The sequence below is a fragment of the Dreissena polymorpha genome, chromosome 1, assembly GCF_020536995.1.
Source record: "Dreissena polymorpha isolate Duluth1 chromosome 1, UMN_Dpol_1.0, whole genome shotgun sequence".
NCBI lineage: Eukaryota > Metazoa > Mollusca > Bivalvia > Myida > Dreissenidae > Dreissena > Dreissena polymorpha.
The window spans coordinates 183044951-183058472 of NC_068355.1; the positions used below are offsets into that span (position 1 = coordinate 183044951).

General features: G+C 35.9%; 1 protein-coding gene and 1 long non-coding RNA gene across 3 annotated transcripts in view; both read right to left on the reverse strand.

The window, feature by feature from the left end:
• Positions 1 to 866: 866 nt before the first annotated feature.
• On the reverse strand, positions 867 to 7817 carry LOC127864206 (uncharacterized). Of its 2 annotated transcripts, none has more exons than XR_008041574.1 (5): positions 5992 to 7817; positions 4143 to 4267; positions 3528 to 3640; positions 2121 to 2331; positions 867 to 1576 (listed from the first exon to the last, which is right to left on the reverse strand). It is a non-coding gene; the product is annotated as an uncharacterized LOC127864206 (long non-coding RNA). The 2 variants fall into 2 exon arrangements; XR_008041573.1 differs by having other exon boundaries at positions 2121 to 2295; positions 5992 to 7815.
• Positions 7818 to 11466: 3649 nt separating this feature from the next.
• The window catches only part of LOC127864178 (uncharacterized), a 677094-nt gene continuing 675038 nt past the window's right edge, over positions 11467 to 13522 (reverse strand). Inside the window, exon 8 of the mRNA XM_052403854.1 lies at positions 11467 to 13412. The gene's annotated coding sequence lies outside the window, so the exon portion shown is untranslated. The remainder of the gene's footprint in view (positions 13413 to 13522) is intronic.

Here is a 13522-nt window from a genome sequence, read left to right on the forward strand (position 1 = left end):
TACCGACCCCATGGCAATGAGCAAATTGACTAGTATTGTTTTTCGGAAGGATTAAAAGACAGAAAAATGCTGAAGCATAAAAGTTATAAACCTTTGTGAACAATTCATTAAATTAGCTTATCTATATTACGGGTAAAAACAGAAAACTGTGTGACTTCTGCAGTGAAAACATTGAAACTATAGAACATCTTTTTTGGGAGTGCAAACACATCCAGCCTATTTGGAATCAATTAATATCTTTTCTTGAACAACATCAACTAAACGTTAAACTATCTTTCTTAAATGTAAGTTTCGGAATTAACTCATTGAAATCAATAGACTGTAATAATATTGTGAATTTTATGGTTATATTGATGAAATATTTTATCTTAAACATGAAGTACAAAAAAGTTCCAAATTTTAACTGTTTTGTCCATAGTCTTAAACTAAAAATCCAGATTGAGAAAGAAATAGCCCTCAGTAATGACACATTACAAATCTTTGAACAAAAATGGAATCGGATTAAATTCTTATAATGTTTTGTCCACTTATATACATTTCACTCTAATGTTAGTTTATCTATCTAAAATAGTTATGTTTATTTTATTTTTTTCTCAATCTGACAAGATCATTGTGAATATACAACAAAACACACAAGTCCAGTATGCTTTCTTCCGACTTTATACAACTCATCATTTTTCATAACTATCCCTCTGTTGCTCTTTTCTTTTCTCTCTATAAATATATCTATATATTAGCATATCTTGTATAACATGTCTGAACTTTATTGCTTTGTACAATCACTTTGTTGTATGATCATATACATGTTCACATTATATGTATGATATTGAATAAAAAAAAAAAACAAAAAAAAAAGAAAACTGAAACATGAAAATACTCATTCTTTTCAATCTTGTCAAAGTTACCAGCATCATTTAAACAGACTGGTGACCACAGCTTTATTCATATTTTGTGTTTATGTTGGTTTGTATTGTGCTGTATTGTGCTGTTTTGTACTGTTTGGGCAATCGGTCACTTGCCTTAAATAAAGGACCTACTAATTGTTTTTAATGAAAATTCAATACTGCTCCAGCAGCTGGAGTTTCACTTCTTTATATTGACAATCTTAGAATATCTTTGATAAAATTGTTTTTCCCATACATTTACCATTATAAGGATCAAAATAAGTAGTGAAAAATTCATTATACAGACAAAGACATTGGATATAAATGCAATATGTGTGCTTTAAAAAAACTTAACATGCTATCATGTTTAACCAAAACTTTCAACATAAAGAGACTGACAGCGCATGAAACATTGGTCACATAAAAAATAAAACATAAACTATTGTTTTTCTTTGAAAACAACTTGGCTGTTACACATACAAAATGTGACTGTTGACATGACTTTCTGGCTTTCCACTTGAATTGTTGTAATCTGTCATTTTGCCATTTCGAACTGAACAAGGTCATTCATTTTCACCCATCATAAAATTCAACCAGTAAGTGCTTCTTAGGTTTGACTGGGGTCAAAATGGTAACAACTGCTGCAACAGGCTGTGTTTCTGATTGGATGGTTTGATTACATCTAATGGCATCTGAAAACAAGAAATACTTGTTACTGTAAATGTCAGTATTTCATTTTATTTTTGATACCGATGAAAAAAAAAGACAGGAACAAGCACATGAATTTGGTATTTCAAGGTTTAACAACTAATCTGATTTGAATCCATAGAGGAAATGATGGTCCTGAGACTATTTATGAAATACAAAATACATATTTATATTGAAGTATGACCATTTTATTACCAAACAATTTGGATTAGGATTTGATGAAGATACATTTTGCCATTGGACTCAAATATCTTTTGAGTAGTAAAAAAGGGTTTGCCACCATGCACCCACATTTTACTTTTGTCTCAAAATTCCACTTATGTAAAAGAAAAAGAACCAAAATACAAAAGTAGGCAAGTTCACAGTTTGGCAATATCTTTGTTTTATTCACACTTTTCGAGTTTAGACTTGACATAAAAATTCAACAGCTGGATGCACATATGGACGGACACAGGTAAATCTACATGAATCTACACATCTGTGGACTTGGGGGCATGCTAAAAACATTCACACGACTTGAATACTCACCTGAGGTTCGCTCTGCATGATCTTTGCAGACCGAGGGTCCTGCACCATGGATATACCAGAATCTTGAGATGATGAGTGCCACTGGTTCATGTGCTGTTATGATGTTCAAAGACGGAGGGTTCCACACCATAGAGATGCCAGTAACTCGAGATGATGACTGTTGCTGGTGCAAATGCTTCAAAAAAAGCTCAACGCTTTGATATCAGGGTTTCTGCAATTAAGTATGTCATGTGTCAATTAAGACAACTATTTTTAAGAATTAACTAGCATTTCATAAAAATTATCAAGTATCAAAAAGCGGGTTTAACCCTGGCAACACAATACTCTCTCAAGAAGATATTAACTTTAAAAAAACTTGAGCTTTGACACAGAGGTGACGAACTCCCCCACCTGAAGAGCGGATGAAAATAACTTGAAATAGGGAACACCATGCTGAATGTGTAAAACGCACCCATGACCCCGTGACCTAGTTTTTCGCACGGCATGGCCCATGTTCGAACATGACCTACAGATCATCTAAATAAAACTTCTGCCCAAGTTTTTTGAAGAGGGGATGATAAGTGCTTGAAATGGAGAGCGGAGACCAAACTGAAAGTGTAAAACGCACTAAGTGACCCCATGACCTAGTTTTTGGACCAACATGGTCAATGTTCGATCATGGCCTAGAGATTATCTAAATAAAAAGCCTGACCAAGTGTGGTAAAGAGCGGATGATAAGTAATCGAAATAGAGAGCGGACACCAAACTGAATGTGTAAAACGCACTAAGTGACCCCGTGACCTTGTTATTTGCCCTCATGGCCCATGTTCAAACTTGGCCTAGAGATCATCTAGATACAACTTTTGACCAAGTTTGGTGAAGATTGGATGACAACAACTTGTATTAGAGAGCGGACACTTAATACGGACAGACCGACAAACAGACCGACAAATACACTCCAGTATACCCCCCTAAACTAAAAGGTACGAACAGCGCTGATCCCTCTTTGTAATTCAATGTTAGTTTAAGAACCATATTTACAGTTCATATGGAACATGATTTTGTAAAGAGTGAGAGTCAGATATGTTGGTACCTGCTGAGAAATTGTTTGCTGTTGTTGTTGTTGTGGTTTTGAGTTTAATATAACTCTAGATGTTAAATTTTAAATGCAAATTTGAGGGTTTAGCTTTGAACTTGTGCACTGTCTTCACATTTCTTTATAAGATAAAGTAGTTTGTGGCTGAACCCTTAAACTTAGATTAGATAAACTGGTCAATTTATTGAAGAGCAGAAACCCCAGTTTGTATTGGGTTTTACCTATAGGGTATTTGTGAAAGCTTTATTGCATCAAAAGGTTTAGGCTATTACAACTGGGTCTCCTGAATGCTTTGCCACAGTGGCACCTTTTGCAATGGCAAGGTGACTTACCTATTGAGATGCAGAGTTTGATAATGTGAACATCGCTCACTGGGCTTGAACTTGTGAGTATAAGACCTCTGTGAACAGATAGAAAGACCGTAGGGCATCCCAGGAATGTGTCCCTGTAAACCAAATAATTCAATGCATTCTGAAATGGCATCAGTTATAATAGAAGTCAATCAATGTTGTTTGAGTAAAAAAATATTTAAGAAATAAATTATGTTTGAAGGATCTTGATACAAATGAGATATAAACTAAACACTTGATACAAACATAACCTTCTATATATTGTACACTTGATACAAACATTTTGTGCCCCTCTGGAACCAATATTTATTAAGTTACGTGCAACACTGAAAAGGTGGGACGGACATAAGGAAGGATGAAAGGAAGGACGGGGAGAATTACAGACAAGGACACATGTGTATGCCCCCCCCCACTGAGCCCTTTCAAGGCAATACAAATGGCGGCTATTATAAATATTTAACACTTACAAAAATGATTTGTTTAAGTTAGCAGCCATGATAAGAGTTATATTAATATTAAACATACCCAAACTGTTTAAATTGAAATTTGGAGTGAAACACTGCACATTATAAATGATTAATTACATTACCAACCTACCTTATTGACGAGGTTATCTTGACCCCTGGCCAAGAAAGTATGGAGCCCCAGGTTCAGTGTGGCTCCTCCCTGTTGTTCAGCTAGGTACCGATCTATGATTGCATGGGTTCCTGTAGGAACAGGCTCTTAAAATAAAATCCAGGAATTTAAGTAAATATTGAAAATAAATGAAAATAATTTTAAAATGAGCTGAATGCTTTTACATAATTATTTTACTAAAATTAAATATAATTTAACAATTCTATTATAGCAGATTTTTCTGCAAGGATTAACTTTTGGTTCAGGGGCTGAATTTTGGTCGAAAATATACAAAACTTAATGCCCTGACCTTCTATGATTAAAATTGATATCAGATCAAGTGCTATTTGCATTTTATTTACTATGTGTGATCAACTTAAAAGCACATAATTCCCATTTGATGCTAGGAACTTTTCAGGCACATACAATACTGATGTTAAGTGAAGTATATGAGCCTCATTCTAGGAAAATAGGGCTTAATGTATGTGCAGTCTGCACAGGCTAATCTGGGATAACATTTTAATGGGACTTAATGTATGTGCATTCTGCAAAGGCTAATCTGGGATGACACTTTAATAATGCTTAATGTATGTGCAGTCTGCACAGGCTAATCTGAGATGACACTTTAATAGGGCTTAATGTATGTGCAGTCTGCACAGGCTAATCTGGGATGACACTTTAATAGGACTTAATGTATGTGCAGTCTGCACAGGCTAATATGGGATGACACTTTAATAGGACTTAATGTAAGTGCAGTCTGCACAATCTGGGATGACACTTTAATAGGACTTAATGTATGTGCAGTCTGCACAGGCTAATCTGGGATGACACTTTAATAGGTCTTAATGTATGTGCAGTCTGCACATGCTAATCTGGGTTGACACTTTAATAGGTCTTAATGTATGTGAAGTCTGCACAGACTAATCTGAGATGACACTTTAATAGGACTTAATGTATGTGCAGTCTGCACAGGCTAATCTGGGTTGACACTTTAATAGGTCTTAATGTATGTGCAGTCTGCACAGGCTAATCTGGGATGACACTTTAATAGGACTTAATGTATGTGCAGTCTGCACAGGCTAATATGGGATGACAATTTAATAGGACTTAATGTAAGTGCAGTCTGCACAATCTGGGATGACACTTTAATAGGTCTTAATGTATGTGAAGTCTGCACAGACTAATCTGAGATGACACTTTAATAGGACTTAATGTATGTGCAGTCTGCACAGGCTAATCTGGGATGACAATTTAATAGGACTTAATGTATGTACAGTCTGCACAATCTGGGATGACACTTTAATAGGTCTTAATGTATGTGCAGTCTGCACAGGCTAATATGGGATGACAATTTAATAGGTCTTAATGTATGTGCAGTCTGCACAGGCTAATCTGGGTTGACACTTTAATAGGTCTTAATGTATGTGCAGTCTGCACAGACTAATCTGAGATGACACTTTAATAGGACTTAATGTATGTGCAGTCTGCACAGGCTAATCTGGGATGACAATTTAATAGGACTTAATGTATGTACAGTCTGCACAATCTGGGATGACACTTTAATAGGTCTTAATGTATGTGCAGTCTGCACAGGCTAATATGGGATGACAATTTAATAGGACTTAATGTAAGTGCAGTCTGCACAATCTGGGATGACACTTTAATAGGTCTTAATGTATGTGCAGTCTGCACAGGCTAATCTGGGATGACACTTTAATAGGACTTAATGTATGTGCAGTCTGCACAGGCTAATATAGGATGACGCTTTAATAGGTCTTAATGTATGTGCAGTCTGCACAGGCTAATATGGGATGACACTTTAAGCACATACATGAAGCCCCATATCCCAGATCACGTCTCTAATACTAATTGTTGTTCTTGTTGCTGCTTCTGCTGCAACCAGGCCAAAGACAGAGATGAAGCCCCGACGCCAAATCGCCATCCTAAAGCCGGAAATTCCTGACAACAACTGTTGTTGAATTGCTTCAATCGCAGACAGCTAATCTGGAGTTAGGCTCACATTATTGGAAAGCAACATATCGAGGTCAATCACATTAACAGACGAGTCACGCAGAGCCTGCTCTCTGTTGGATCAGATCGCTTTAGTTCGAGCGACTCGTTCGGAACAATGTGTTGATGCCCAGCTCCGCTGTTGGAAGCGTTGATGTAGCCAACTTGGGAGATGTTTATAAGAGGCTTGCTACATGTAGGCTGACGCAAGACAAACTGAATTTCTTTAATTAGAAGTATTTGTGCCCAAACTGGGTCGGAATTGTCTTGGACTGTCACTTAAACGACGTTCCTTTTGTTGTCTAATAATGTTTGCTAAAAAGGAAATGACAAGCAAACTAAACCCTGATTTTTTTAGTGACAAATGAATATGCACTGTTACAAATTACTTTACACACCTGTTTTTTAATGCCAAACATTTCACCTATTATTGATATTTAGGATATCGCAATTAGAACTCAGAATAGCAATGTATCAATATATTACGCGCACAAACTTTAAATTGAAATGTTGGTGTTTTAAAACGTGAAACATTCATGGTAAAGTACTGCAGAGGGCTAAGATTGAGTTTTGATAAACTTCAGGTTGAGAGTTGAAAGGATTACTGGACATCACAACACAACTGCTGTCATTTTTCAAAGTCTTCATTTGCATCGATTCAATGCGAGGACCTTTGGGCTCTGAGTGGGAAGTTCTCATAACAAAACCAGACGTGTTCACTGTTAGCAACTTGTTTACAATAATATGCAGAATTCGCTTCTGATGCACACCTCATGGATGTATAGTGCTCTGGGATTTCACAACCAAGTCATTATTGCCTTTCTATGTCAGCATGGATGTATCGTGCTCTGGGTGTTCACAACCAAGTCATTATCGTCTTTCTTTGTCAGCATGGATGTATCATGCTCTAGGTGTTCACAACCAAGTCATTACTGCCTTTCTTTGTCAGCATGGATGTATCGTGCTCGAGGTGTTCACAACCAAGTCATTACTGCCTTTCTTTGTCAGCATGGATGTAGCGTGCTCTGGGTTTTCACAACCAAGTCATTACTTCCTTTCTGTGTCAGCATGGATGTATAGTGCTCTGGGTATTCACAACCAAGTCATTACTGCCTTTCTTTGTCAGTAACATTGCCAAAAGTCCATTCTATTATGATATTTTGGCCGCTGAGAGGACAATCTGGGGCAGTCCATAACCCTACTGTCGCCAAACTATCAACAGCAGAAGTATCATTCTAGGAAAGCTTACGCTTTTATTGTTCCTTGATTTTCTCTCGTTCAATTTCTGTTTGTCCCATAAAGATTGGAACAAGTTATTAAACTTTTTATTCTTCATGATATTTGTTGTGATGTCCAACAGCAACAACTGACTGTTAGCGTTACCATAACTACTGCCATAACTTTTCGTGTCTGTAAAACTCATCCCTCTCAGGCCCACGCGGAACTCTAGCTTAACAAAACTACCCAGGCTTATATGTGGACAACTTGACATGGGCATTGCGTTTGTTCAGAACAGAATCATGCTCAGAATTTGCTGCAGAACAGAGTTGTTCAATGATGCTGACTTTTTGAGTCAGGAAGTCAAGGCGGAGGAGTTAGAAGTCAGTGGAGGGGAAGGGTTGTTCTGGACTGGGGCTCCTGCAGGCGGGACTTCGATATCAATGCTGGTGCTCTGCTGAAAACGACACAGTGGGTAATAGGAACTTGTAACAAATTATATTATAATCTATAACAAACTATGCCTCTTGACAGGTTGTGAAGGTTTTCAACAACATGAATTTCTAATCTGGCATTTTATTGGTTCCTTGTTCTTAATAGCATGAAAATAAGTACAATTAAGTCATTTTGTATTAAAACAAGAAAAGTGTTGGCTAATGCTATACTTATCTGTACATTTATATCTATTATCTTTACTCCATTTTCAGAGATGTATTTTCATAAGCCAATATGCGGATCACTAATGTTAGAAAGTGTCGTCCCAGATTAGCATGTGAAATTCACAAAAGCTAATAAAGGAAGGTACTTTCAGACTATACTGGATTTTCATAAAGAGGATTATTTGTTCAATTAAAAATAACTTTAAGAGGAAAGTGTTGTCCTTGCTTAGCCTGTGTGGGCTGCACAGGCTAATCTGTGACAACAATCTAAGCACATGCATTAGGCCCCATTCTTCCACATCACAGCTTATTTATCTATTAGCCAATTTTTTGCTGTATAACAAAAAGAAGGAAAACCATCTGGTTAATCATTTAATATTTTGTTATTGTACTTATTCTATTAATCAGGTCTACACTGCTGACCAAGGCCTTTTTTCCAGACGCTAGGCATAAATGGGTTAATAGTCCTTGAAAATTTAACTAAAATGGGAAATTTGTTAGCTTTTGGGATAATACCGTGAATTCTTTTTCTCAGCAAAGTAAGAAAATAGATATGTTTACGAGCACCTGCGGAAACATGTAAACTTCCTCACTCCACTGAAAACAATAATTGACTGTCTTACCCCAAAAGCAAACAAATGTTCCTTTTTGAATATTCTCAATAATGGCATCAGTTATATTAGAAGTCAATCAATGTTGTTTGATTAAAAATATATTTAAGAAATAAAGTATGTTTGATGGATCTTCATACAAATGAGATATAAACTAAACACTTGATAAAAACATTATATGTCCCTTTGGAACTTAAATAAGGATGAAAGGAAGGACAGGGAGAATTACAGACAAGGACAAATTTGTATGCTCCCACTCCCACCAAGCCCTTTCAAGGCAATACAAATGGCAGCTATTATAAATAGTTAACAATTACATAAATGATTTGTTTTAGTTAGCAGTAACAATAGAGTTTTATTAATATTAAACACACACAAACTATTTTCATTGACATTTGGAGTAAAACACTACACATTATACATGGTAAATTACATTACCAACATACCTTATTGACGAGGTAGTCTTGGCCCCTGGCCAAGAAAGTATGGAGCCCCGGATTCAGAGTGGCTTCATCCTGTGGGTAGTACTATTTGAACATTTGTCCAAAGGTCCTGGACCACGAGGAACAGGCTCTTAAAACAAAATGCAGGAATTAAATTAAATATTGAAAATAAATGAAGAAAATAATTTTTAAATGTGCTGAATGCATTTAAATATTTTTTTGCTCAAATTAAAGAGAATTCAACAATTCGATTTAAGCAGATATTTTAATTATGCAAGGAGAAACTTTTGGTTCAGGGTTTAAATTTTGGCCCAAAAATAGACAAAACTATATTCTGACCTTCTATGACTAAAACTGATATCAGATCAACTTTTATTTATTATTTATTAGTGCTGCAACAATACGCCAAAAAACGTATTGCAATATATTGTCAGTTCAAAAACCCGTATTGCAATATATCGCAATATATTGCTAACTTGTACCAAAATTATAACTTGCCAATTACCCAATAATCCCATAAATTCCAATTTTAAAGCAAATTCTGGTAAATATTTACTATAAATGTGCTCAAGAATAATAAGAAACACAAACATTTGCAAATTTTCTTAAGTATCAAATACATTTTTGCAATTGTTACTATTTAAAGATGTGATGAAATAACGTCCAACCGGGGCGTTTTTCCCGCTGAACACGCGTAATTCAGCTGACGTGATGTTCCCGTTTTTATACAACACAAAATACACCCATACTTTCCATGCGACGTTCTACATGTCTGTATAATTTTCGCGCGCTTTTTATTGAGACAAAGGATAAAGCACTTTTTATTTGACGCTATAATTTTTTATTGTCGCGTTAGCATTCAAATTTGGAAGCGTGTTTCCGAAATTCGGATTACAAATAATGCTCAAATCAGAATCGAACGAAACATTTACAGCTGTGCGCAATTAATTCAACGATAATCTGTTCAAAAGCATCGAATGAATGCTCCCATGTAACAATGCTACTCCGTATAATACACTTTATAGAATGCTTTTTTTACATAAAAAATAATTTACACTGCTTTGTTTTGTTTACCTTTTTATCATTATTTCGGATGGCTTTTCTGGACGAAATGTGAATGAATTTTTGTAAAATTTTCGTACCGGTATGATGAAAATCATATCGCAATACAATATGCGGATTGCGTATTGCGATATATACCGATATACCGGTATATTGTTGCAGCCCTATTATTTATTTTCCAAGTTTGATCAATTTAAAAACGAATAATTCACATTTGATGTTAGGAGCTTTTCTTCAATCAGGCAGAAAAAGGACTGATGTTAAGTCAACTATATGAGCCTCATTCTATGAAAATAGGACTTGATGTATGTGCAATCTGCACAGGATATTCTGGGATGACACTTTAATAGGACTTGATGTATGTGCAATCTGCACAGGATATTCTGGGATGACACTTTAAGCACATACATGAAGCCCCGTATCCCAGAGCACCACTCAGATACTACTTGTTGTTCTTATTGCTGCTGCTGCTGCTGCATTGACCGGGCCATAGACAGAGATGGAGCGAGTCCCGACGCCAAAGTTGCCACCTCAAACCTGGGAATTCTTAACAACAACTGTTGTTAAATGGTATCAATCGCATACTTGCATAAGGTTCACATTATTCGAGAGCAACTAATCGAGGTCAGTTGCAATAAGGGACAAGTCACGCAACGCCTGCTCTATCTGTTGGATCAGATTGTTTCTGTGTAAGCGACTCGTCTAGAACAATTTGTCGATTTCCAGCATTGAATTGTTGCTAAGCAACATCGATGCTGGGATGGAAGTCGAATTCGTCAAGGCTCCGCTGTAAGAAGTGTTGATGTGGCCAACATGGGAGAAGATGTTTGGGGGCTTGTTACTCTGACGCAAGACGTTTTTGTGCTGAATTACTTACAGTGATTTTTTTTGCTTTAATTTGTTACAGCCTGTGCCTTTTGAATTGGGAAAATTAGTGCGATAAACCGTGAAATTGGGAAAAATAGCGCGATAAACCATAAAATTGGAAAAAATGAAGCATTATAAATAGGATTATAAGTAACAGAAGTGATATTGTTTTTAAGTGCATGTTCAGGGAGTTTTCTAGAAAAGGAGTCTGGTCAAATTGTTTTTTTTTAATCAATAAAAGTGGCAAGTTTGGGAATGATTTATGGACAAAAAGGACTAAATTCAAGTTATATATTTTGTAAGATGTTTAAAAAATTAAGTTGAGACCTAGATTTAAGAAATAATAATTAAGTTATATGAGACTTCTTTCTAAAAAAAAATAAAAAAAAATAAGAACTCAGAATAGCGTTGTATCAATAAGTTATGCCCCAAAAACTTAATATTGAAAATTTTGGGTTTTAAACCGCGCAAAATACATAGTAAAGTACAGTTCATAGCAATGTGTAATACTTTTTTTTTTACAAGGGATGTGTTTGTCAGATACACAATGCCCCTACTGCGCCGCTTTGATTATATATTTTTGTTCTTGATTATACCCCTTTACAAATATTACTTCCCTTGAAAAAATGATATGTACCTGACAAATGATAAATATAAATTATCTCCCTTTTAAGCGTGTTACTTCCATTTTATTTGTCTGTTTTTACCTTTTATCTTCAGGATGACTTTGACCTTTCACCACTTAAATTTTGCAACTCCATGAGATACACATGCATGCCAAATATCAAATTGTGATTTTTAATAATGCAAAAGTTATGGCCTATGTTAACGTTTTCAGACGAACGGACTGACAGACAGTTCAACTGCTATTTTGCCTTCCTACCGGGGGCATTAAAATAAATATAAAAAAACAGGCATGACTTCAGTAATTTTAAGTGCGAGACTTTCCCCATAAATAGTTTTGACTAAAACAACTTTTATTGTGAAACTTTACAACTTTAAATGTGAGAATTAACAACTTAAAATGTAAGACTACATTATTTTAGATGTGATACTCGGCAACTTTAACTGTAAAACAATAAACTTTTAACATGACACTAAACAACTTAAAATATGAGACTGTACACATTTAAATGTGCACAACTTATTACACAAGATACTAGTTGATGTCTACATTTTATGCCATTGTTTTTGTAAGACAGACCTTAGATGTAAAGTTTAGTCACTGGCGTTGAAAGTGTGTGCATAAGGATATGAAAGCAGTATAGTGATTTTGTCTTTGCAAACATCCGGTTTCTAATTAAGATAAAAATCATAATCAGTTATACGTGAACACAAATACTTAACAATTAAGAATTTTTGATTTGTACTAAGTTTCAACTTATGCAGCTTAATAAGGCAAGTAACTCATTGTTCCAACCTATCAAACACTTTTAATATGGCAAATATTGCATTGTAAATTTTAACCAATAAATATTTATAATAAACATTATAGACTTTTTGAGGAATGGAGCTGAATTATGGCCCAATCTTTGACAAAGTTACTAACACTGTAAGGTCTCACCTGAGGCTCAGAAGCTGAGCTGATATGCTGGCCTTGCGGATATTGTTAAGGGCCGAGTTTGAGTTCTGATTAACTTCGGGTTGAGAGTCGAAGGGCGTACTGGACCATACAACAAAACTGGTGTCATGTTTTTAAGCCTTCTTTAGTCTCAATTCAATGCAATGCCCTTTGGGCTCGGAGTGCAAAACCGGACGTGTTTACTTTTAGCAACTTGTTTACTTTTAGCAACTTGTTTTCAATAATGGGGGGAATTTGCGTCTGTGGTGCGCCACATGAATATATTGTGCGCTGAGGACAGTCTGTAACGCTACTACTGTCCTAACTATCTACAGCAGATATACTTCTGAATGAATCATTTCAATTGTTCCTTTTTTTCTCTCGTTCCTTGCTGAATATATAGCTGTCTTATAAAGAATTAAACAAATTATTCAACGTTTAATTCTTCGTGAGATTCTTCGTGATGTCCACAGCAGGAACTAACTGTTTGCGTTCACTGTTAGCGTTACCATAAGTACTGCTATAACGTCTCGCTTCTGTAACACTCATCCTACTCGGGCACTAGAGCTAAACAAAACTACTCGGGCTTGCTTGGGGAAATCTAGACACGGATATTTCGGTTGTTCATAACAGCGCGTGAAAACTTGACGTGCTGAGGATTTATTGCACAGACTTATGTAACAATGCTGACCCTTTGAGGCCGGAGGTCCAGTGGGAGGAGCTAGGGATCAGGGGAGGGAAAGGATGGTTCTGTATTGGGGCTCCTGCAGGCCAGACTGGTGCTGTTGCTAGGCCAACTCGATAATAATGCTGGTGCTCTCCTGAAAACAACAACACTAGATTGGGGGATATGAACTTGTAACACATTTTTATAATACAATGCATAATACACTACATATATGCCTCTTGATTGGATGTGAAGGTTTTCAAC